Below are 24,614 nucleotides of genomic sequence, written 5' to 3'. Positions count from 1 at the left end.
GTTTTGAATGAATAATAATAAAAAAAATTCCCAAGCACCCTTGTCGGAGGGATGGAAAATTTATGACTGCAAAGGGCAATGTTCTATCAAAGAGTTTGGCCAAGGCCAATCCACCTACTGGGTGATTCGAGGACCCAGCAAGATGAAAGCAAAGTAAGTCCACTTCTTCCCATCACAACAAAAAGGTTGATGAAGAATATACTTGATGTCCTGCTGTCCCCAGTTACCTGGGAGTCCGGAGCCTGCCGTTTGAATAATGTTTCCCTGTACAATAGAAATGACAGCAGAAGTGTGGAGAGACTGATGGGACTTCCTACAGGCTCAGCTTTTATAGTTCAAACTCATTCTTTACCACCAGAATAGAACAGATAATAAATGTGTAAATAAATAGTTAGCAATCTTTAGATACAGCAGAGTAACTAGTCTCTTTCTTGTTTTTTTGAAAACTACTCTTGGAAACTATAGCAACTTCCCCCAAAGCTTTATCTTTTAATTTTTGAGTTTGGTTATAACGAACTGTATAATATGCTCTTTGTGGTCGATTATGAATAATGCAATATTAAACTTCTTAATGAATTAATAAGCAGATCTTACATTTAAATAACAAGCCTTGATCTGTGTATGAAGATTGCTAAGGCACCTACCAATTTCATATATGTGTAGAAAGCCTGACCAATGGGATCTGTGTGCACATAGGAATGCAGATATGCAGAGAGCTGCCACAGAATGTCAACATTAGCAGCAGCTTCCTTCCTGCATTGACACTGTAGAACAGGAAATACCCACAGCTGAAATGAAATCAACTCATGCATCTCAAATCAATGAACATCTACATCTCAATTCCTCAGAGCTTGGAATTATAAACAAGACAATTAAATACGTTTCCTAATTTAAAATATACAGCAGCTTGATCATATGGTCCAACAAAGATTAGTGTTGAATGTTCAGAAGTCTACACTTGACAACTCTGGATTTAGTCATACCAATGCAGTAACAAAATTTCAAGGAACTTCAAATGCATATTATTAATTACATAAAGTGGCATGTTCTGAGCTTCGATACTCTCCAAACTCACATACTGTATATGAAGTAAATAATGCCTGAAGAGATGTAGCAATGGTTTACAGCTTTCTCTTCATATTGCTAATTTGATCATGATACATGTTATTTAGCTACTTTTATAACCTGTTGGCACTTATAAATATAAGCATGCTTTGACCATTGTATTCCCATGCAACTAAACAGTTGCAATAAAGTTCCTTCATAGATTCCAAGCAATTCAAGGTGACATGTGTAAAGAAAAGCATAGATCAAGACATCTCAAGATTCTACATATCTGACCTGTTATATTGCTTGTTTCTTTGTTTGTTTGTTTATGTTTTTTATGCCACCCAACGCCTTTACAAGGGGACTCTGAGTGCCTTACAGGAAAAAAAATAGGGCTTACAAGAAAAAATAATAATTAAAGATTAAAAATATTAAGAACTACATTAAAACTGAACTAAGAGAACTAAAAGCTGGATGGGATGCGGATGAGGTCTTCTCCTATATACCTCCTAACTGACCTTATCTTGAAAAAGTGAAAAATGGTCAGGTTGGCGAGTATTTGGATGGGAGTCCACAGGAAATCCCGGAAGTTGAAAAACCCATCCTGGAAGAGAAGACTATGGCAAACCAGGCCTATGTTGCTACAACAAAAGCAACATGGAGAGTTTTTCTCAGATAACTAAGAGTTGAGCTCAATTTGAAAAAGACAGTATATTTGGCACTGCCATATATTTCAAATCTATCCACCTTCTTCTGTATAGTATGGGTTTCTTCATCAAGTGTGCCTTTGAAGGAATACTAATCTTTCTTTAGGTATTAAGCCTATGTCCAATTCAATACAAAAATCAGACTCAGAATGGGAATTTTTTGGCATGATTTTCAATTAACAGCTTTTCCCAATTTTTTATTCCTGTCCTCTCCCATCTCACTCCTTGTCCCTTCTTTATTGTTAGCATTCCAACCTATCAGTTTGTTAAAACAATTTTTGTTTCTTCATATATTTACTGTATATCATCCAAAAACCATGTATTGTTTATAATATATATTTATTTATCAGCACAAATAAAACACACACACACACACACATATATATATACATACATACATACACACACACACACACACATACACACACTATATTCTTATATATTTCTATTCTATTTATTAAATTTATAGGCCACCCAATCCCGAAGCACTCCGGGCGGCTTACAGAAAATAAAATTTTAAGAGAAAAGTTAAAAAACAAACAGCAGAAAAGCAGATTAAAAGAAAACACATCATGCACCCAGTCTAATCGGGGCTGGACCTCGGTCAAGAGGTCAACAGCCCCAGGCCTGCCGGAATAGCCAGGTTTTGATAGCTTTTCGGAAGGCCATGAGAGTGGGCAGGGTCCGGATCTCTGGGGGTAGTTCATTCCAGAGGGCCGGAGCGGCAACAGAGAAGGCCCTCCTCCGAGGTGCCGCCAGCCGACATTGTCTAGCTGATGGCACCTGGAGAAGGCCCACCCTGTGCGATCTTATCGGTTGTAGGGAGGTGTGCGGCAGAAGACGGTCTCGTAGATATCCGGGTCCTAGGCCATGTAGGGCTATATTGTCTTTTTCCCCAATCTATCTATTGTTGGATTGTTGCACCATTGTTAGGTGGGTGGGTATTAATATATTAGGCAGTGTCATTGAATACATTAGGAACAGGCAGGCGGGATGGCCTAAATCAAGACCAAATGAATACTGGGAATGCAGTAGAAATGGCTCCATGTCCCATCTCTTATCTATAAACAAATTGATAAAACATTGTCATTTGAGACCTGGTGCCAGCAAGAGTTATCAGAAATAACCATTAAGGGTTATCAGAAATTTGTCTGATTGCCAATCTTCTAGCATTTTCGGATGCTGTCTAGGAAGTTCACAGTTTCCACTTGAAACTATAGATGTCCATGTGTTGTGAAACTAAGAGATGTTCATTTTGTCTTCTAACTTATAGTTGGTGCTCATGGAAGTGCGGTCTTGTCTGTCTGTCTTATATAATGGCTATTACAATCCTTACACCTTATGTCCGTGATGGCGAACCTATGGCACGCATGCCAGAAGTGGCATGCAGAGGTTTTAAGTACGAGGCGAGGCGTGAGGCAATTTTCATCCAAGTATGGCGTCACGCCAGGGATCCCATGGAGCAGGCGCTCCATGAGTCCCTGGAAGAGACCGGGGGCGACGCTGATGCCAAACTGGAGGCGTGTACAGCGGAATGCCCCCCGGTGTGTTACGATTGTCTGGGCGGTGGTGGTGGCGTCGTCCACAGGCAGTTGCTGATACGCTTGGGCCAGGTCCAATTTTGCGAAAATCTTGCCCTGGCCCAAGGAATGCAGCACATGCTGGATGATGGGGACGAGGTAGGTATGGGCCTGTAGGGCCTTATTGACAGTGGCCTTGTAGTCGGCACAGACCCTCAGGGAGCCGTCCGACTTAAGGGGAAGTACAATAGGGGTCTCCCAGGGGGCGTGGTCCACGGGCTCGAGGATGCCCTGGGAGATGAGCTTGTCTAGCTCAGTGTCAACCTTAGCCCACAGCGCCAATGGCACTCTGCAGGCTTTGAGGCGAATGGGGGCTACCAGGGGGTCAAGGTTTAAGGAGATTGGAGTGCCTTTGTAGCAACCCAGGGCCTCGCTAAATACATCAGCGAAGTCTGACAGTAGCAGGTCAATGTTGGAAGCCAGCCGGAGGGAGTTAATGCCAGCAATGGACAACCCGAAGGCCCGGAACCAGTCAAGCCCCAGGAGAGCGGTCAAGGAGTTCCTGACCACTATGAGGGGCAAGGGACCGTGGAACCGCCCATACTGGACCGGCAGCGTGAGGCACCCCAGGACAGGAATAGGAGACCCCTGGTAGTCCCGAAGGAGGCAAGGGGCAAAAGACAGTCTTTTCCGTGTGAAGCGGGGGAAAAGTCGTTTGAGGGTGTCCCAGGAAACAATGGTTCTCGAGGAGCCGGTGTCGAGCTCCATCTGGCAAGGGCGGCTGGCTAGCAAGATGCAGAGATGCATCTTACCCCGGCCGCCGGACGTGGTAGAAGTGGCATCCATCAGCCATTCAGGAGCAAACCCCTCAGGCTCAGAAACGGCGTAGCAGCGGGAAGCAGAAGACGGCATGGAGGCCGGACGGCGGACGGCTGGAGCCCTGGAGGCCCGAGGAGCCGAAACAGGAGAGCGGCAGATGGCAGCTATGTGGCCCTTTTGCCGCATTGGCGGCAGAGCGCGGCTCGGAAACGGCAGGAGGAATTCTGGTGGCGGCCACCGCAGCTGAGACAGGCCCCGGCATCCTTGAAGGAGAGAGAGCGCAGACGGTTGATGGAGGCATCGAAGTCGGACCGAGGCTCTTCGTGGGACACCTGGCACTGGAAGGACAAAGGAGGAAGAGAGGCTGTGACAGAGGGCGGGAACCGGCAAAGATCCGGCGTGGACTGGCTGGCCATTTCGTACGCCCGGGCCTCATCCATGGCGATTTTCATGGACAACTCAGTTAATGAGAGGATGTGCCGGTGGAGGTTCAGGTCGAGGAGACCGTAAATGAATTGCTCCAGGAGAGCGTCGTCCAAGTCCAGAAATTCGCAGTCCATGGCGGCGGTGCGAAGGGCCACCACATATTGAGCGATGGAATGGCCCTCCCGCTAGATGCAATGATGGAAGTGCTGTCGTCTAGCGTAGCGAGAGGGAGCCGGCTCATAATGGATTTTGAGGCGGGAGAGGAGAACGTCAAATGGAACTGCGTGCGATGGTGAAGGAGCAGAGAGGGCGCGGGCAGTGGCAAACATCTCCGCCCCACAGTAATGAAGGAACACTCCCTTCTTGCGCCGCTCAGGCAGGTCGGTCAGCCCGTGGGCTTGGAGGAAAATTTCAAAGAGCTCCATGAAGGAATCCCAGCTCTCCACCACAGGCCGGAAAGAAGCGAAGGAAGAAGCAGCAGCAAGGGCCGGAATATGTACAGGTTCGGTGTTGCTCATCCTCGTCGCCAGGTTTTAAGTACGAGGCGAGGCGTGAGGCAATTTTCAGAACTTTATTTCAACAGGTTTAACAGGCAACTTGTTCAGGATTCACGCGCGGGACAGCGCCGCCTGACAGCTATTTATATGGATAGCTGTCAGGCGGCCAGCCAATGGGAGAGGTGCAATTCTCCTGCCGGCGGCCAACTGCGCCTGGACCAATCAGGTCGCGGCGGGGCTTGGCCGCCAGCTGTGTCAGGAGGACGCAACAAGAGCCCTCTTGGATGGCACGTGAGCTGTCACCCCAGTTCAGCTCCCTGCATATGTGAGTGTCCCTCCCACCAGCCAGCTGATCTTTGGGTCTCTGCCACATGTGCGGTGATGGGGCATGTGGGGGTGGGCCTCACCCACACGTGTGTGGAGGGGTGGCACATAGGGGACCACACACACATTGCATTTTGGGGGTTCGGGCATGCATGCTTTTCAGTCCAGAAAAGATTAGCCATCACTGCCTCATGTTGTAAATAGCTCCTGTTTTTTCTTCTGGATCTTTTGGCTTAAGTACAATAAGATGTTTTGGAGGGATTTAGTTTGTTTGTGTACTATGGTTGTAATAGTCTGTTAGCTATTGTATTTCTGAGATGCTGTTAGAAGATGTTATATGGTGGTCTGTTTCCTTTTTCTTTTTTCTTTTTTTAAATGTTCTGGGTTGCTGAAGTGCTTTTCTATTTGTCTAAATCAGGGGTAGTCAACCTTTTTATACCTACCGCCCACTTTTGCATTAATGTTAGTAGTAAAATTTTCTAACCGCCCACCAGTTCCACAGTAATGGTGATTTATAAAGTAGGGAAGTAACTTTATAAAATTTATAAAGCAGAGTTACAGCAAACCCCTACCGCCCACCATGAAAGCTGGAACGCCCATTAGTGGGCGGTAGGGACCAGGTCGACTACCTCTAAATAATGGTCTAAATAATGGTCTAAATAATGTTCTTACACAGCTTCTCTTGTGGGACTTTGGATTGTTATTTTGGTAATGGAGTACATGGTTCGTGTGGGTTGTTTTTTAATGGACTGGCATAAATCATCCCTCAACAAACATGTAAAAAGAAATATTTACACACTATTGAAAAGAACTAATAAAAAAAACTAAGAAAGACCAAAAAATATCCTCCCCAATAGCCAACATCCAGAAAAGCAAGGATTAATACCAGGTAAACAATTAAGCAGAAAACAATACTCTAATCAAAGAACTACCAAGAAGAAAACCATCCACCCATCAATAGCGGCAAGGCAAGCTACTGTATATAACAGGGAGCAAAGCTCACGCCCATTTGCACTTATGATTTTATCTAATTGGATAATGTAACATCTGCAACCAAACAACCAAGCTCGGAGCACCCAGGGCTCCATATAAAACAACTTATCTAGCCATGTTGAGTCTGTAAAGCTTTTGCTATTGTGTAATTATTGGAGGAAGGGCTTTGCAAAGGACAGAGCTTTATCAATCCATATTCACTCATCACCTATTCATTGTTTGATCACAGGCAGTTCTTAGATAACCCATTCCCATTGCATTTGGTGTAACATGTATTTCTCTTTGATTGTGTCCCAAAGGTGCTTTTTTTTCAAGAGACATCTGGACTTTCTGTTTTTTCTTTGAAGACATTTCACTTCTCATCCAACCTTTGGGACAACTATGACCTGGATGATTGAGAATCTCCATAAACTCTTTGATTGTGATGCTTTCATTTCCATGTAATAAAGTAGGCAGAAACTTGCCATCAAGCACAGCTCTTTTGACTTATTTTGACCAACATTGATTTCTTGCAACAGACCACATTGTGCTTTCCATCAGTATTGGTATATCCTAAAATTTCTTCACCTTAAATGAACATTCTGCCAAGGTATAAAGATTCACCTTTAATTTTTCATTGTGATGTATGAAAAATCTTCAGCTTAATTTCCCCATCAATTGCAACAAGTATGATTTTAATATATTATTTTTCAGAGCCATACTCATTATTGCATCATTCAGTGCTAAAAATTTCTCAAACAACACCACCACCACATCTAATCATGCACGCATTTACATTCCCATCTGGCGTATATCTAATGTCACCTCAATCATTCCTTCCAGATTTATTTAAGGTTTCGATTTACATGAATCAAGTATGGATACATCTCACCTCCTTTTATCATATTTAAACTTTTAACTCCACATGAATGTAAAACATTCCAAAATTCAAGCCCATCCACTTTATTAGGTGCTTTCTCCAAATAAACAAACAGGCAGTAAACTTTGTCTATTCATACATATTTTAGTGATTTGCTGAAGAGATCTGGATCTAGTCTGCACATCCCTTGCCTAGTGTAAAGTCACTTCCCAAATTGTGTTCATCATCACCTCTTTTACCCTTCCAATTATAGTTCCTCCAAACATTTTGACAAATATACTTAACAAATTGCCCTATAGTTTTTCTAATCACTCTTATCTTTTTCTTTGTACAATGAAACAGTATGAATTCTTTTAACTGATATTTTCCCCCTTGGTCATTAATATTATAACATTTGTTTCAATTCCACTCTTTTGAAATATTCTAGAATTCCCATACCAATCTCTAAAAAATAATCCTAACACTAAGGTATAGGTAAAGGTTCCTCCCTTACATATGTGCTAGTCGTTCCCAATTCTAGGGGGTGGTGCTCATCTTCATTTCAAAGCTGAAGAGCCAGCACTGTCCGAAGACGTCTCTGTGGTCATGTGGCCAGCATAACTAAATGCCAAAGGCATGTTACCTTCACACCAAGGTGATCCTTATTTTTCTACTTGCATTTTTACAACCTAGCTTTCAAACTGCTAGGTTGGCAGGAACTGGGACAAGTAATGGGAGCTCACTCCGTTATGTGGCGCTAGGGATTCGAACTGCTGAACTGGCAACCTTTCTAATTGACAAGCTCAGTATCTTAGCCACTGAGCCACCATGTCCCTAATTCTAACACTGCCTCATCTCAATTACATCCTAAGATTTTTCTTTATTTTCAGTGTATTAACTAGGGGTTCATTTCACTTTTCTCTTTCACTTGTGTTACACTAATGGAGTGAGAAGAGGGGCTCGAATAAGTACAGTGCACATTTGCTATTCAATCGATTTAAAATGTCCCAGGATGCAGTTGAAGTACAAAGTTGGTGAGCATATTGAAAGCCCCATTAAGACTTTGCTTTTTTCTGGTTTTCTAGATGAAAACAAAACATGGAAAGAACTCTCTTTACTCCATTTTCTTCAGCAGTAAATTCATTCCATCCTTTTTGTGTCTCACAGCTTCCCTCTCTAAAAAACCACCCTCTTATTGGGCCACACAACTTCTGCTCAGCTGCACAACCAAGATACTAGTCCACAGCCTTACAGGTAGTCCTCAACCTACAATAGTTTGTTTAGTGACCGTTCAAAGTTACAAGGGCACTGAAAAAAACTGACTTATGACCGTTTTCCACCCATATGAGCATTGCAGCATCCCCATGGTCACATAATCAAAATTAAGATGCTTGGCCAACAGATTCATATTTGCAGTGTTCTGGAGTCACATGAGCAGCTTTTGTGAGATTCTGACAAGCAAAATCAATGGGGAAGCCAGCTTCACTTAACAACTATGTTGCCGACTTAACAACCACAATGATTCTCTTAACAACCATGGCAGGCAAACTCATTTAACCAATGTCTCCCTTAGCAAAAGAAATTTCAGGCTCAGTTGTGGTTGTAAGTCGAGGACTACCCTATATTTACTCCCAGTGTCTGGAGAAAGAATAGCTTGAAGCTTGGAGGCTGCTTGTTGAATATTCTTTGAAAGTTGGGCCTATCATGTTCCTGCTTGGAAGCCCCAGCCGTCAGGGATGACATGCTCCATCTTCCCTATTAGACCCCCTGGCAGGCCTGGACAAATGGAACGGCAGGCTCCCAGCCAAGCGCATGCATTTGCAAACTGCCGTCAGTCAGTTCCCAAAGCCAGAGGCTGGATGCCCCAAAGAAAAAAAGAGATGCAAACTGCTGGCTTCGTTTGTTTCACTCCCTGCTGTGGGAATGACACTTCTCAGAAACATCTAGTGGGACTGGCCTCTCCCCCTTGGCCAGCAAGGAGCTGGCAAGATGCTGCTGCTGCTGCTGCTGCTTCATATTTCAATCAAAGGCTGCTGGAGTCACTCTGGAACTCAACATGGGAGTGGCTCAGTAGTGGGTTCCGGATCCCAGTGCAACCGGTATGGTACAATAGTGCCCAGCATCCCCCACATGCAGCACATAGCACGGGCGCACACGCATGCAGCACACGCATGCGTCCTTACCTCCGCAACACTCCAGCTGCTCGGCGGAGCATCACGCAGGAGCCATACACTCCGTGCATGTATGCAGAAGCGCCAAAGAGCTCAAATACAGGTAAGGAGCTCGGGCAGTGGGTGGGTGGGCGGGCCCTCTGGAGCACCAAACCGGAACGGTTCCCAGTGCTCCTGGCAGGCACCGGTACGCCCGTACTGGGAAGTAATGCCTGCAACCCACCACTGGAGTGGCTAAGACAAAACTCTTCTGCCAGGTCTTCTAGACAAACCATTTGCTTGTGGCTGTGTTATTTGTTCTCCATTTCTCCCCAATTATTTTATAGGAGTTGCAAGGCTAAAATATTTTTGAATTTCAGTTAGGTACCACTTTTCCAAAACACCCAACATTTTTGTTTGGAAAGGAATACAGATGGTCCTCGACTTGCAACACTTCATTTAGTGACCGTTCGAAGTTACAATAGCACTGAAAAAAAGTTACTTATTACCATTTCCCACAGTTATGACCGTTGCAGGCTCACCGTGATCACGTGGTTTACATTTGGATGCTTGACAACTGACTCACAGTGACGATGGTCGCAGGGTCCTGGAGTTATGTGATCCCGTTTTCACGACCTTCTGACAAGCAAAAGTCAATGGGGAAACCAGATTCACTTAACAACCATGTTACTAATTTAAGAACTGAAGTTTCACTTATCTGTGGTAAGAAAGGTCATAAAATGGGGTAAAACTCAGTTAACCAATTTCTCACTTAGCATCATAAATTTTGGACTCAATTGTGATCGTAAGTTGAGGATTACTTGTACAGAAAACATTTGGTGTTAAATACCTGATGTTGCCTTTATTAGTCAGGTTCCTTCTCAGGCTTCCGTTTTGCTCCCTAAATAATAATTCAAAGGATCAAAAATAAATTGTGGGTGCACGTGCTCCTTTTCTCCTATGCTTCCTTTTACTTGTGCATCTTTTCACAGCTGAAGAAGCTTCCTGGATGAGAAGCAAAATATCATCAAAGAAAAACCAGAAAGTCCATTCACCTCTTGAAAAAGCACCTTTGGGACCACCCTGACCTGAATGACTGGGAATCTCCACAGACATTTAGCAACTTTTTAATACTTTCTTATTTTCCTTGATTCCCAGATGGCTACGATGTTAGAGTCCATTAATCATTTTTTTTCTCAATGCATAGTTTGAGTTTGGTTATGATTTTAATGGCAACCTCATTAATTTGGAATGGCAAATAATGGTTAGTACTAAATAGGAAAAGGAGAATAATGGAAGGGCACTATTTTAAATCTTCTAAACCAAATTGATCCAGGAAACCTCAATTTCATCAGTAGAACCAACTATTCTTTCCATATCCCCATCTTAATTAATGTTCATGAACTTGTATTAAACATTGGTCACAGTATAATACACATTCAACATACTCTGGTTTCTTTTCAGATCATATACATCTTTTGTACATTCACTAATTGCATTTCTCACAAGTAATCAAGCATATTAATGGCATTGAGACAGTGTGTCCATATATCAGTTTGTGAATTTTTATTTTGTTCATGCAAAAGCAATAGCAATAGCACTTAGCCTTATATACCACTTTACAGTGCTTTACAGCCCCCTCTAAGCAGTTTACAGAGTCAGCCTATTGACTCCCCAACAATCTGGGTCCTCCTTTTACCAACTTCAGAAGGATGGAAGACTGAGTCAACCTTGACCTTGGTGAGATTTGAATTGCCAAATTGCAGGCAGCTGGCAGTCAGCAGAAGTAGCCTGCAGTACTGCAGTCTAACCATTGCGCCATCACGGCAATCCACCCTACAATTTAAATGCTGTTTATCAAGACAATTTTTTCTCCCTTCCAATCATCTACAACTGTGACTTAACCTACTGGAGATTTAACTGATGAATTTCTAAATGTATTCATTTTGATCCCTTTGACTCTGTCTTGACTTCCTGGATGATTACCTGCAGTTTTCTTGGCAAGGTTTTCCAGAAGCAGTTTACCATTGCCTCCTTCCTGGGGCTGAGAAAAAATGACTGGTCAAGGTCACCCAGCTGGCTTTGAGCCTAAGACAAAATTAGGACAAGATCTTCCAATTTCTAGGATGGTGCTACTACACCAAACTGATTCTCGAATTTATAATACATTGTTTGAAACTAAAATAGTGGCAAAATCTTCAAAATGATCTCAGTATTATTATCTGGAATATTTGATTCCTATAAGAGGACTGCTGTTTTGTTGCATCCACATTTTGCAGTGCACTACCAGAAGTCGGGTGCAATGCTGGTTTATTATATATGACTAGACTGACCATGATAAGCAACACATACAATCATAGCAGACATACATGCCAGAATGTATATGCACAAGGCACATATTCACACATGTTTAGTGCAGCCTAGACAAATGTCAAAGGTATCTCAGCCCAGAGAAGGAAAAGGGTAACATTTCAGAAGGGTTTTGACGTTTATTTGACCATGAGTTTCAAGACCATCCCACAGGCTTACTTGGAGATGCCAAGAACTAAATCTAGAACCTTTTCCAACAAAGGATGCACTATATTGCAATGCTGTGGAGTGCATGGGTGTGCACAGCCAGCGATCAAATCTGTCAATTTTTTTTTTAATGGATAGATATTTTATCAACACTAGTAAAAAAAAAAAGCCACTAATAACTAACAGAAATGTACTGTAGGTTTTTATATGTTGGCCAGATGATATGCAAAGTTTATATGTGGTTAAAATGCATAACTGTTAATTACTGCACTAGAATGTATTCAACAAGTTATAATTGGGGATTTGTAATTAATTTCCAGAATATAAGGAGCATATTTTCATTGGCTTGGGACATCTGATATTAGATACAAAGCTTTGGTCCATATCTATTTGTAGCAAGTTCAGAGAATTGCACAATGCCACAATAGCTGTGAGCAAAAAAAAAATATGATTGTGTTAATCTTCAGTAAAGAAGGAGGATGGTTGTAGTCAAGGGCTAATAAATGTGCTCTAAAAGTGAGAGTAATCCTCACGGTCAGACTGAATTCCAACAAGAGCAACTTGAGAAATGGAAGGATTCTCAGGATTCAAAGAAAGTTTTAATTTACAACTTATTTCATCTCATCTTGGTTCAGTCTTTCATTCTGGGCAGTTGTGCAGATATATTTGTTAACTGGTTCTATGAGGAAAAAATTATAAATGTATTTAGAAATATTTCTAATGTTTCTGCCTTAATTCCCCAGAACAAAACTCACCCACCCCCCAAAAATGGTATCATCTTCTGATCAACCCGTATTCTTTAGCACCAAATTATTTTAAGTGGAATGTACCCTTTGGCAAAGCTGAGTCTCAATCAAGGTACTATTAGAAACAATAAAATTGTGTCACATTCTGCAACCAAATAAGTACCTTCAGAGAAATACATCATACAGTATGTATCCATTCAGTTTTCTTGGCAAGTAGGTGACTTTTGGAAGTAGGTCGCCATTACCCGCTTAGTGCTGAAAGAGAGCACTGATCCAAGGCCATCCAACTGACTTCATGTTTAAGGTTTACAATTTTGTAAACCTTGTGCCTTTAACTACAAACCAAACTGGAATTCTTATGGTGTGTAGTTATATATGTTTGTGCATACTTATGTATATGTGTGTACACACACACATATTTTAGAAGAGGACAATTTAAAAAACACTGCAGCAATATTTATGAAATATCTTGCCTTGGAAACGAAGTAAGTATGACCCAGAGTAAGTTTGTCATTTCCAAAACTGTATGGCTGTGCTTCAGGATCAGATTTATGATCTCTACCCACTGCTAGTTATATTTCATTTTCCATTTCAGGTATTTAATGAAGCCTAAAAGTTACACAAAGATGTATGAGGAGCAAGCTGTCTTATCTTGAAAAGAATTGATTTGCGCTGAGCAGCTGTTTCCAAAAGCGAAGACAGGAAAAAATAAACTTTGGAGAGAACAACGAGGAAGAAGATTCAAGGCCATGCATCATCTCTGGAAGGGTGGTTTCATCCTCCATTTTGTAATTCCAGGTCAATTGTTCCTTGTCTTCATTTGCATAGGATTGAATGGTGCTTTAGTTACTAACAGTACAGGCAAAAGAAACGTTTATGTGAATACTACTCAGCAACAGGACTCCAGAATTGCATTACTATGCTTCCCTGAAAATAAGACAGGGTCTTATTTTCTTTTGACCCTCAAAAGAAGCACTTGGCCTTATTTTTGGGGAGGTCTAATTATTTTTGAGGTGCAGGAGGTGGCGAGCATGGTCACCTCATGGTCAACCTCACGGCTGCTGCTCTATTGCAATATTTTGGGGAGGGCTTATTTTTGGGGAAGGGATTACTTTAGCCCATGCGCTCAAAAGCCTGATTGGGCTTATTATCCAGGGAAGTCTTATTTTTAGGGAAACGGGGTAGTATTGGTCTTCTCTGTCATCATTAGATTATTGATATCAATCCTACATGACAACCTTTTCAAGGTAAAACCAACTGCACATCCAGACTTTGCTGGAAGAAGCTGAGCCCCTCTAATACCTACTCGATTTCTCAGAATGCCCCTAGACTCAACTAATGTTCAAAAGTATTCCCTGCTTATTTATGAATTGCTTGATCTCATGGCAGTGGATAACAATACATCAGGGAAGCAAAGAACAAAGGACTGGTCATTCCCCTTCATTGTATTACAGAATACAGAAGTTATGTTACAGTTCTTGCATTTATTGAGCTAGGAGAAAAATTCAATAAGGAGCACAGATGCAAATGCAGATTTTTATGAGCAATAACATTTACCAGGAAGAAACATTTATAGTTTCCTTTAATTTATAGCTTTTAAATGCAAAGATATAATGCAAATAAGTTTTCTCTTCTCCACTGCTCAGCTCATGAATAAGGCTGAAAGGAGCTTGGACACAGAGAGAGAGCCAGGAAGAGGAGACTGACAATGAATGAAGCTTGCTTTCGCTTCCCCTCCTCCCCGTCTGTAACTTAACTTGTCACCAGCTACCATGGGATCACTCACCGCTCAGCATGAAAATTGAGTGCATCGCTATCTTTCATGATAGCCTCATCCTCCCATCTCAGGCTTTGAAATGAGAGTGCGGGTTAGCCTCTTGTATAACCAAAATGGATGGAATGTGAGACAGGCTTTCTGGACTTGGCCACCAGAAGGCCGGATGTTTACTTTGCAGGTGAAGCTTTGTCTCTAATTAAACAACTGTTGACCTGTCTATAATTGCCTAAATATTTGTGCCAAGCTGTCTGCCTTTGCTATCAGAACAGTATCCTAACATGCTGGCTTAATATCAGCTTTCATTGCAGTTCAACAGCAGAGGTTTCATTGTCTGTGTATTCTGTTCTAAGTATCAGTTCGGTATTCTCTGCTAAGTAGTGCAGCAAGAAAAGCAAGAACATCTAAGTAAATGCAAAGAACTTTATACTCTCTGCACAAAAGATTGTAAGTCTTTTATATCTACTGTATATCCCAAAATTAGCATAATTTAAAACAGGGTTGTCAAATTGGATTTCTTTGAGGGCCAGATCAGCATTGTAGTTCTCCTCTGCATGCCAGCCAGGGTGGGGTGAGGGGGGAGATGGGACGGACGCTTCCTGCAGTAACCTGCCAACCAAAACTGAGTGTAGGGGGTCATGTGCACCCCCCATGCCCCATTTTGGCCAGCCTAGTGCTGCAGGAAACCATCCCAGCCAAAAATGGGGTATGGGGATGCCTCGCACACCACCACATCCTGTGCTCCATTTTGGCTGCCAAAATGCTGTTTCCAGGCCAGCCCTTGTTAAATGAGACAATTGTTAAGCGGATTTTGTTCCATTTTACGACCTGCCTTGGTTATCAAATGAATCACTTTAGTTGTTAAGTTAGTAACATGGGTGATAAGTGAATCTAGCTTCCCTGCTGATTTTACTGGTTGGAAGGTCACCAAATGTGATGACATGACCCCAGGGCACCTGAACTACAACATGCTGCCCTAAGTATAAGTCAGTTGTCAAGCATCTGAATGTTGATCCCATGGCCATGAGGATGCTGAAATGGTCTTAAGTGTGAAAAGTCACTTTTTTCAGTGCCATTGTAACTTTGAACAGTCAGTAAATGAGTTGTTGTAAGTCAAGGATTACCTGTAGGTTGAAGTTAAAGGAGATCCAGGTTGAATATTTTAAAAAATATCCTGATGACAAGAGCTGTTGAGCTGTGCACCAAAAACAAAGGTGGACTACCATTTGCTAATCATTTGTAACTGCTATGACTGTTATTTTGAGATGAAAATATTATCCAGTTTGTTTTGTCTAAAAGAAAGTTTTGAATGGTCAGCATGGAACAGAATCTTTTATTTCTTACACCCCAATTTTTTATACCAATTAAAAGATTCTTATACCTACATGGGCTCTAAGACTCTTTTAATTGTCACACAAATGACAAGTACACCCTATTTGTTTTAGTACCGGAACATGCATATTGTAAAAGAAAAATAGAAAAAGTATATATTATATTTATTTGAATATGTTTACATATAATCCAACCCTTTGAAAATTCATATTATCACTTAATATATATAAAAGTCCCTGATCAACCCTCATAGTACTATTATTTCCAGCTCATTTTATATATATAGACACTAATTGCTATGAGTAGTCTTTCTGAAATCATTCAGTTTGGATTTAAGAACTAACATTTTAATAAAATAACAGCATCTTCAGCTTTCTCTCTTATTTCATACTGCAGAAAGAACTGTTAACAATAAATTTATTGTATGTTTCATTAAGAAATAAAAAAACATATTTATCTAATAAAATAATTTAACTTTTGAAGTTAGAAATCTATTATCAAATCAGTAAAAATCAAGTATATGACTTGTTCAATATATAGAAGAGTACCAAATCAAGATTTACATGATAGCTGTATAAAAACATGAGACAGAAATGCAGGGAGGATAGTTATTTAGTTGTCAGTATAGTTTAATAATCAATGCAACAAAAGTGTTTATACACAAATATGTTTTATACACTAATACAATTAATGAGACAGCATTTAAATGATACAATTTTTTCGTAATTAAAAAAAATCACATAAATTCAGAAAACATTATTTGTGCTATAGTGGTGATACAGAAACAAAGAAAGATAAAGGGAGAAATTGCTTTTGAAATTACTAATTACAAATTACAAGTCTATTACACTTAAATTAAATCAGCTTGCGAACTTTGTTATAGCATAGTTGATTAAATTTAATTTTCAGAACTCGGAATAGATATAATGTTTAACTTGACATGGATAAAAATAAGCAGTAAGAAAATATTTGATAAAGTATTGCTAATGTTCCCATCCCACAAAATAAAAAAAATGAGAGTGATCATCTTGAGGTCTTACAGGTGTGTGCAGTTGTATATTTCAGCACCCCTGTAAATTCTTTTTCCCAATCAACTTTTTTGTTGAGCAATGTAGTTGATCTTCCAGTCAAAAACTATTTCACTCTCAGTGTTATTTTCATGTTACTGCTAGCAAAATGAGAAAATACAGGGATAATATTCTTCAAACACCTAAGGCTTTAAGAATCTGTGTTTCAAGATTCTAAATTCAAATGCCTTAGGATGATAAACCATTCCTTGCAAAGTAGACATCAAAGGAAATTTTTAGACCATCTTTCCATTGTGCAAAGTGTGCTACGCACCCTTATACAATACAATAGCAGAGTTAGAAGGGACCTTGGAGGTCTTCTAGTCCAAACCCCTGCCTAGGCAGGAAACCCTATACTATTTCAGACAAATGGCTATCCAACATCTTCATAAAGACTTACAGTGTTGGGGCATTCACAACTTCTGGAGGCAAGCTGTTCCATTGATTAATTGTTTTAACTGTCAGGAAATTTCTCCTCAGTTCTAAGTTGCTTCTCTCCTTGATTAATTTCCACCAATTGCTTCTTGTTCTTGGACAGGTGAGCAATTGGTCAGCTGATTCTAAAGTCTTTTTTCAAGAAAGATTCTCTTAGGTAACAGTTACATTTGCCTTTCTCAGGATAGCAAGAACTAACTACTGAAACAATGAATTATCTCTGATTGGAATAAAAAAAGTATTATAAAATTTATAATGGATACTAGTTCACTAGGGTCCATCACATGACTACAGTAAAGATCATTTTCCTGCCAGTCATTTCATCCAGCAAACACTTTAATTATTTTGCTCTTTGTGAGGCTTAGTTCTAGAATCTGCACACTATCTCCCAGTCACATACTATTTTGTTTACATTAATTATTATTCCTTCACAGAAAACCACCCTGCCCAGGCCCCATCAACAGAGAAATATTGCAGAGCAGATGAATTAAGCTAATAGTTATCTAACTTACTATAGGGAAATTTCAGTAACACAGCAGTTTGAGAAAGTTTCTCTCTTACTGGTGAAATAATTTTTCTGAAAGTTCCTATTCCTATTCCAATTTTTTTAGTTCCTATTCCTAGTTTTCATTTACTTAATTAGATTTCTGCCTCACCTTAACTATTTCATAGCACTCAGGGCAGGATTGCCATAGTGAGAAGAACACTGACGTTTCAAACAAAAAAAAATTAAAATATTAAATTGTTGTTGTTTAAAATCAAATCTGAAAGGACCCTACTGAGCCCTAACCCTACTAAAGTTTCAGGGAAAGCCCAGGACAAAGAGATGGTTTTCCAGCTGTTTGCTCAAAATCCAAAGTGAAGAGGTTGCCTGAGGTCCATTGGTAGTTTATTAAAAAGGTCTGGTCCTATTAGGGAATATACTAGTCTATTTGAAGTCAGTTTCCCACTCCATCTATCTTTGAAGACTGAAAGTTCTTAAGCTTTCACAAACCACAACTTTAATGTGATGGTGAATGTAATGATGCACTTCTGAGAAAGATTTCTGAGATTACTTATGTGATCTGGAGGTCCACTCCAGAGCCAGGATGTCAATCCCTGTATGTTTTGTTGCTGAACAAACAGACCAGAAATTCTGTTCATGTACCAACCACTCTGGAAGGACAGACTTATCATTGGAATTCCTAGACTTAGTATTGGGTGACATCAATTTTCCTACTTTGGGGTAGAGTTTGACAAAGCTCATGGCCTTCATGACGGGCATGGGCCCGTCTCAAACAATCTCACCCCAACCCACACAGATGAATACACAAAGTCTCATTTTTGTTTTGAGCAGTTATTGAATGATCTAAGATATAGGAAGTTACTGTAAATCATTTGCTATGATCAGATCATTTTCTGGACTAGGAAAATAATAATTTCACTCATAGTGGGGAACTTTGTTTATGCTCAATTATTCTTCCTATTCAGACCCTCACAGCCAGACCAGGCAGAGACAGAAAAGTTATTCAGTGCTTGAAGGCTGGTAGTTTCCCTACAGCAGGGGTGTCAAACTCAAGGCCTGTGGGCCAAATCCGGCCCACGGAGTGCTTAAATCTGGCCTGTGGAGCCAGCATGGAATTAGCAAAGAACTGGTTTGTGGTGACTCTGGCAGCCAAAACGGGGTGTGGGGAGGCCATGCACGGCCCCTGAGCCCTGTTTTTAGCCTGGACAGCCTCCTATAGCACTCTGCTGGCTGAAACGGGCACGGGGTGGAGGGGGGGCTTTTGCCAGGCAGGGTGCTGTAGAAGGTGTCCATCCCATCTCCCCCTATCCCCTTCCCCCCCAGCTGGTCCACAGAAAACTACAATGTTGATCTGACCCTCGAAAAAATACAGTTTCGCACCCCTGTGATACAACATGGGGACCAAATATAGACCCAAATGTTTTAATTACAAGTACTCCTTGACTTAAGACCACAATTGAGCCCAACATTTCCATTGCTAAGGAAGGCCATTGTTAAGAAAGTCATATCTGATTTTACAACTCTTGCTATTGTTAAGTGATGCATTTCAGTTAAATGAATCACACATTTATTAAGTAAATTCAGATTGCCCCTTTGATGCTGCAATCATGGAAATTGTCTGCCAGTTGCCAAGTACCCGAAGTTTGATCACATGATTGTGGGAATACTGCAATGGTCGTAAGTGTGAGAACTGGTTATAAGTCACTTTTTTCAGTGCCAATGTAACTTTGAATGTTCATTAAACAAATAAGTTGACGACTATCTTTATGCCATCAAGTAAAAACTCCATTTTATTTACTGATCCTTCTACATAGAAAGGAATGGTTTTCATTAGGTTATTTAGGTAAACATTTTACATTGAACAGATTCTTTTATCAATAGAGTCTACCAACTGGATAAATGAAGGAATGACAACTCTCTTTATTGAATTGATGAAGATCCTATTCTCTTCAGGGAAGTCAATCTGGTTCTTACCAAATTTGTTAAAATAGATATATTTTTCAGAACCAGTTACCATTTTAAAAATCCCCAAAAGCCCTGACCAAGAGACAAAGCTCTAATATGAAAAAAGTTTTTTTTTTTAAAAAAAAATGGATGAGATGGAAGTTTTGCCCTTAGGCAGTGGTGTAATCCTCTGAAGTCTGCTACAGGTTCGGTGAGTTTGCTACCAAGCACACACATGCACACCTGAGGCATGACCACACAGCGCTAAAAGAACATTTTGAAGCCTTCCAAGTCTGCAAAGGTAAGTAGAACAGGGGAAAGAGGGAATCCACTGTGCCACACGATTCAGATGAACTAGAAAGCAGGAAATCTGACGATTCTAACTAATACAAATCACACATTTTTTACTACCGGTTCGGGCGAACCAGTCCAAACTGGTAGCATTTCACCCCTGCTGCAAAGGCAAGTAGAACAGCGAGGGGGGGAATCTGCTGTGCCACACAATTTAGATTGGCTAGAAAGCAGGAAATCCAACGATTCTAGCTAATATAAATCATGTGTCACAGCTGATCATCGCCCAGCTGATCATCAGAAATACCAGTTTGCCAAAACCAGCAGTATTTTACCCCTGCCTTTAGGGAACCCTCCAAGTCCTCACAGCAGCTTATGACTCCACTGAACACAAACCAAAATACCCCGTTTTAGCCCCAGTTCCCTGATCTCCCCCCACCTTCCCCATACATGGTGGACGTTTTCATGGGAATTAAAGTCCAGTTACTTAACTTTGAACAGAATGTTGATTTTCGGATTGCTTGCTTTGGATATCATATTACCAAAACTTGCTGCATTCTAAAGCTAACCAAGTTACCTACTTTGCTACTCTCAGAAATACCTTCAGAGTCACTCATAAATAAATAAATTTCATGGAAATGAAAGTTGCATAAGGTTCTGCTATAAATCAATTAATTTCTACCATGTCACAAACTTCTTGTTCAAATCCTATTATCTTTTTTAAAAAGTATGCACACTCCAAAATAATACAGTTCATCAGTGAAAAATAAATAAACCACAACTTATTTGGCTAGCAAAATGTCCTTTTAGAAAAATGTCCTCTAGAATAAAATTCTGTAATACAGACACAATAACCCAAAACATTTTGATTATTCCTGGTTACCTATGCCTAGCATAAATTGCATTGATAAATTCTGAAGTAAATTCTGAATAAAACAATACCATAATCTATAAATTATTGTATTGTATCATGGATTGTTATGTTAATGTATCATGGTGTCAAAAATCATGGAAAAATTACCAGTATAAAAAGAAGAAAAGAAAAAAGATGAAAAAAATCCATTCAGATATGTCTTTTGAGTTATACATTTACATAGTTTGTTTCATTACTACTAGTTAAAATGCACAAGTACTTTTCTTTTCTTGTGTAATTTCCAGCTGGTCATTCTGCAAAGTGTAATCAATTCTACAGATTTGGGGGATTTTGAAATTATCATTATTAGCATTAAGAAAACACTTCTGATTTCCCTCATTATTTAACTTTTCCTGCTGATACACTATGCTGGTAGTTTTAGGTTAGTTCCTGTATTACACTGACTCCAAGTGGACTTACAAAGGAAGTACAGTTTTGTATAAAGCAGCTGGGATTGTTAAATAAACCATCTTCTGCCTAGTGTCCACCAGAAGCACAAAACTTCAATTCTCTTAGGCATTTGCTCATTTTTCCTTTATAATGTCATTCTTGCTTCACTCTGTGATAAAACCCTTGCATTCTTGGTCCGTGGGAATCTATTGACTCCATGCCAAATCATATCCTCAGGAGAATCAAACAAGTTGTTTCAGCTATAGTGGCGATTTCCTATTTCTACTTTATTGGTATTCTACAATTGTACATCTAATAATTGTCAGTCACTTCCTCTTCCTTGTCCCCCTTTCCTGTGTGAAATGGAAAGCATTTTTTAATTTCCTTCACATCATGGTTCATCCCAAGCTGGTCCAGTCTTATTTTCTGCTTTATCACCGAGTGCTTCATTGGTGGTGGTGGGGTGTGTGTGTGTGTGACATATGCTCAAAGGAATAACCATGATAAAAACACAAATAGGAGGTATCAGCAAGCTTAAGGCAACTACAATATTTGCCCAAAGAAAAACTCTCTTTAGAATAAAATTCCCTACAAGAGAACCAAAAGAACACTTGGAGAACTGTGCATGTTCACTCTAACATGCTAAACCTCTATTTGGAGACAAATAAATGGAAAATATGTGAAAAAGATTGTAATGAATATCCTAAAAATTTCATGGCTAGAACTCTAAATAGGAGTCTACTTTCTCCCTCCTTACTTCTTTTCCTTCCTTCCTTCTGCTATCTATGCCCACATTTTATTATTTAATAAAGTGTTTATTATAAATAACATGTTTATAGTAAATCTTAAAATTTACTTTGCTTTGTTTCAATGGTTTCTGGGAATTAAGAAATCAATTGAGATATACTTATGATGTGAATATAGTTTTTAAATATTATAATTTAACACAGACAGTTGTTTATGATGTCAGCTTTATTCTGACTAAACTGTTCTGGGGAATTTCCTTAGGCATGGAGCAAATGTAAAATATAAACAAACAAGAACTTGGGCAATGCCCTTTTGTTCAAACACGTCCACACCCTGTACCAGGAAAAAGCCATTGGCATTGTGAGAATACCACACAGCTACTCAGGACTGATTTGACTGTTCCCTGATAAGATAAGTAAATATTCTCTACTTATACCTCTCTTCATTGGTATTATGAATAGGGACCATATAATGTGCCAACATGGAATTGCACTAAAGAATCTTTTACCTGACTGCCTGCCTAAATATGCCTTTCCTTTCTCCTTACACTACCGAATGGATAGTAAGAATCACTTTCTTGCAAAAGTCTTTTGAAGGCTACATGAAAGTAGACTGAGGTCTACATGAATTCCAAGGGTCTCCAACTGTGTCTTCTCCTGCTCCATGGCTTCTAATGAGCAGCAACATCTCAAAATCTGATTTGCAATTTCGAAAAGGAAAGTTTCCATTCTGTAATATGTGGGCAGTCTGCTGGTGCACATGAAAACCTAATACCTGCTCTTTTCTTATGGAATTGGGGTCTCTAAACATTTTTTGCTCTATTTTTGGACACAAAACTTTGTGTGACTATTTCACTGAATTTCTCCAAAGAGAAGAGAAATTCACATTTTTCCTTTCTTCATCCACTTACAATGGCAGTAGCAACATTACACCATAGTCATTTAGCAGTGCCTCAGTCTCAAATAACTATCAGAGCACTGTGGCACTCTAAAGTGGAGTGAGATAGGAAATAAGAGCTTCCAAGAAAATAAGATTATAAATACCTTTAAATGGTGAGAAGTTGGCACTTCCATACTGTCCTGAATGGTTAGATCTCTTATCCATTAGATTGATGTAAGTAAACACTGGTGACAAATATTAATTATCTATTTCTTCGCACTGTTAGGTTTTGTCACCATGGAGTGAAAACAACTGACTTCAATGCCTGGAAACAGAGACAACAGAGGCAAGATAGAGATTAGCAATGTGACAGAAAGCACGTGGTAAGGTGGGATGAAGTGGAGGTAGGGGTGGCAGGCAAAGAGATGTACTTGCAAGAATCGTATCAGCCTTTCAAGGTAGTCCAGACAAGAAGTACCTATCATGAGTTTAACAATAACTTTGTTGTAAAATTCTTTTTTTTCTTATGCCCCTTTAATCCTTTTATACAGAGTGAAGTTGAGGCAAACAAATACTGGGCAGATGCCCTTCCTGACACCCCTGTAGAGTTCACAGCAGATATTTCCTCTTTGTGCTTTGATAGAAAGACACCTGCTGCTGCCTAGGATTGAACTTTCAATTCTTAACCTTCTGAGTGGGATCTTCACCTCCAGCCTACCATGCTACTCAGTAAGATTACAGCAATCTAACATCTGAAAGTAAATTTCCCCTCACATTTATCAAAAACCTAAGAAGAGTCTCTTCTGAGACATTTGCCACACCCCCATTGCTTCTTGGGACTAGGTTGCCTCTTATCTGACTAGTGCCTAACCTGCAGCTCCTCTTCCTCCCCCTCGTCTCCAAAAGCATTTTCACAAGTCTCACGTTTGATCCCATATAGAATCAGCTGCAAAATAACCCAATTTAAGAAATTCCTTTCTGGATTTTACCCCATTCTGGTCTGACCAGGATGATGATTTGGTGTTCTATCTGACCCGTCCTTACTGTGACCTGATTGGTGCTTCCCTTGCTTCTTTTATCTTTTACCAGCAATTGCTTTTCTTTGCATGGGCAGTTTCCCACTGATAGATCCTTTCTATGAGTTCCATTCCATTATGTCCTGGTCATATCTAACACCTTCTTGTCGGACATATCCAATGGTGGACAAATAACAAAGAAGGAAAGAAAACACCATGGTTTTACCATTCTTCCCTAACTTGGGTTAGAAAGTGTAATTGGCAGAACCTCTGACAAAAAAAGGGAGGAAGGGAAGGTCCAATGTTTCGCAACTCAGAACTTTTAAAGAAGATTCAGGCATTTGCCAAGGAACTTGTATTAAAATAATTCCCAGTCTTTCATGTTCCACCATTAAAAAAAATGTTTAGCATTTCATCGGTTTAGCATCTGAAGAACAAATATAGGTTTGAGGTCAGCCTTCCCAAGTAAGTCAGATGGGAAATACAACCAGATACTCCAATTCTTGCCATGATATCTTCTTAAGAGTTACTTGGACATACAGTACATCTAATCTGTTTTATCCAAAAGCTATTCAGAAATCTTTGTTGAGCGATTATAAAGCAATTCTCCAAATTTGCATAAATAAAAGGTGGCAATGGCAATATCAATATACAGAACATGATTAGGATTCTTCCTTTAGTTTGACTTATACACTATTCATCAATTCTTGTGCTGCTCCCTATCCTGCCAAGAGACA

At 40.2% G+C, this 24,614-nt stretch overlaps 1 long non-coding RNA gene across 2 annotated transcripts in view; it reads right to left on the bottom strand.

Annotated features, from left to right (window-relative positions):
* Positions 1-24,614, bottom strand: part of LOC116508500 — a 90,817-nt gene that overhangs the window by 59,636 nt on the left and 6,567 nt on the right. For both annotated transcript variants that reach the window (XR_004255347.1, XR_004255348.1), the window contains exon 2: positions 23,026-23,186. This is a non-coding gene — a long non-coding RNA (uncharacterized LOC116508500). The remainder of the gene's footprint in view (positions 1-23,025; positions 23,187-24,614) is intronic.

The sequence above is a fragment of the Thamnophis elegans genome, chromosome 4, assembly GCF_009769535.1.
Source record: "Thamnophis elegans isolate rThaEle1 chromosome 4, rThaEle1.pri, whole genome shotgun sequence".
NCBI classification, from domain to species: Eukaryota; Metazoa; Chordata; class Lepidosauria; order Squamata; family Colubridae; genus Thamnophis; species Thamnophis elegans.
The sequence above is the reverse complement of the archived record's forward strand: the minus strand, read 5'-3'. Positions and strand labels throughout refer to the sequence as shown.